The 2,500-nt window shown below is 39.8% G+C and overlaps 1 non-coding gene across 1 annotated transcript; it reads right to left on the reverse strand.

The window, feature by feature from the left end:
• Positions 1 to 1,573: 1,573 nt before the first annotated feature.
• On the reverse strand, positions 1,574 to 1,647 carry TRNAM-CAU (transfer RNA methionine (anticodon CAU)). Its single transcript has one exon. It is a non-coding gene; the product is annotated as a tRNA-Met (tRNA).
• Between the last annotated feature and the right edge of the window lie 853 nt (positions 1,648 to 2,500).

The following is a 2,500-nucleotide window of genomic DNA, read 5'->3' on the forward strand; positions in this document are numbered from 1 at the left end:
AGGGCATATCGGTTGAAGTAGATTCTTCTTTTTGATCAAAAAAAACCCCTTCCCAAACCGTACAAGCTTCTTCCAAAGCATACGGCTTTCTGGATGTATATGATGATATCTAGACAGATGGATCTTATATGAATCGTATGATGAAGTACCACATGAGTGGATATATAGGAATTCAAATCTGCCGAATCGCTCATGTTAGGATCTTAATCACTCATGTTAGGATCTTAATCACTCATGTTAGGATCTTATACATCCTAGGTCTCCCCGTTCCGTCATCTGGCTTATGTTCTTCATGTAGCATTCAGACCGAATGACTCTATGAAATTACGTCGATACTTCCACATATTACGGGTAACGTAGGAGACATCTCTATTTTTCCCCCGGGGATCTTTAGAATTACCACTGCTTAGCTTTCAATTCGCCTCTGACCATCAAATGAAATGTGAATAACCCGTCCCCCTCTCTTTGAAACAAGGGGCGCTTCCGGTTCTGTCCGTGCTTCAAACAATTTTGTCTTCTCCATATTACCATATCTCGAGAGTCAATAATTTGATATGAGGAACTACTGAACTCAATCACTTGCTGCCGTTACTCTTCAGTTTTCTGTTGAGGTCTATCCCGTAGAGGTACTCAAAAGTGATCGATTTCTAGGTTTCGTCGTAAACCTAATTGGTTACTTCCAATTACGTAAATCAATAGTTCAAACCGCACTCAAAGGTAGGGCATTTCCCATCGATATAGGAACCTCTGTACCAGAAACAATGGTATCTCCAATTATAGCCCCTCTGGGATGTAAAATATATCTCTTCTCACCATCCCCATAGTGTATGAGACAAATGTATGCATTTCGATTAGGGTCGTATTCTATGGTTACGATTCTACCAGATATGTCTTTTTCATTCCGTCGAAAATCAATTTTACGGTATAGACGCTTATGACCCCCCCCTCTATGCCCTGCGGTAATGATTCCTCTGGCATTACGACCTTTACCACAACGATGCTGTCCATAGATCAAATTATTTCGTGGATTGGATTTCACTTGACTGTCTACGGCTCCATTGCGTGTGCTCGGGGTAGAAGTTTTGTATAAATGTATCGCCGTGTTATTAAGTATTTTGATTTAAGTTCTTTTCGCTATAAGAGGTGGAATAGAATAACCCGGTTGAAGCGTAATGATCATACGTCTGTAATGCATTGTATGTCCCATAATAGGTCCCAGTCCCATTCTTCTACCCTTTCCCGGGAGTCGATGACTATTCATAGCTATTACCTTGACACCAAAGAAGAGTTCGACCCAATGCTTTATTTCGGTCCTAGTTGATCCTGATTCGACATTAGAAGTATATTGATTGTTCCCCAATAACCGAATACTTTTTTCTGTAAAGACTGCATATTTGATTCCATCCATAAATCCATTTTCTTCCCTATGAGTTCCAGTATCGATAAGAATTCGAGTTCTTACTCTTCATATGTTATGGTATGAATATACCATACCAATTCGTTATGTATGGATGATGAAATTCCATTGATACAGAGCCAATTCCAATAGACTTATTGGACGTTCCCATTGGCGTGCATCCAGCAGGAATTGAACCTACGAATTTGCCAATTATGAGTTGGGCGCTTTAACCATTCAGCCATGGATGCTTAACAGAGATCATCGTCATCGTACATCGTGAATAACCAAATTCCAATTGAAATGAAATCTTTAGGAGGAATCAATGAAAGGACATCAATTCAAATCCTGGATCTTCGAATTGAGAGAGATATTGAGAGAGATCAAGAATTCCCACTATTTCTTAGATTCATGGACCCAATTCGATTCAGCGGGATCTTTCACTCACATTTTTTTCCACCAAGAACGTTTTATGAAACTCTTTGACCCCCGAATTTGGAGTATCCTACTTTCACTTTCGCGTGATTCACAGGGTTCAACAAGCAATCGATATTTCACGATCAAAGGTGTAGTACTGCTTGTAGTAGCGGTCCTTATATATTGTATTAACAATCGAAATATGGTCGAAAGAAAAAATCTCTATTTGATGGGGCTTCTTCCTATACCTATGAATTCCATTGGACCCAGAAATGATACGTTGGAAGAATCTTTTTGGTCTTCCAATATCAATAGGTTGATTGTTTCGCTCCTGTATCTTCCAAAAGGGAAAAAGATCCCTGAGAGTTGTTTCATGGATTCGAAAGAGAGTACTTGGGTTCTCCCAATAACTAAAAAGTGTATCATGCCTGACTGGGGTTCGCGGTGGTGGAGGAACCGGATCGGAAAAAAGAGGGATTCTAGTTGTAAGATAGCTAATGAAACCATAGCTGGAATTGAGATCTCATTCAAAGAGAAAGATATCAAATATCTGGAGTTTCTTTTTGTATCCTATACGGATGATCCGATCCGCAAGGACCATGATTGGGAATTCTTTGATCGTCTTTCTCCGAGGAAGAAGCGAAACATAATCAACTTGAATTCGGGACAGCTCTTCGAAATCTTAGT

Source organism: Aristolochia californica, unplaced genomic scaffold (assembly GCF_029961685.1).
Source record: "Aristolochia californica isolate CCGP_79_NKW_82.1479 unplaced genomic scaffold, dmAriCali1.0.hap1 SCAF_253, whole genome shotgun sequence".
Taxonomy (NCBI): domain Eukaryota; kingdom Viridiplantae; phylum Streptophyta; class Magnoliopsida; order Piperales; family Aristolochiaceae; genus Aristolochia; species Aristolochia californica.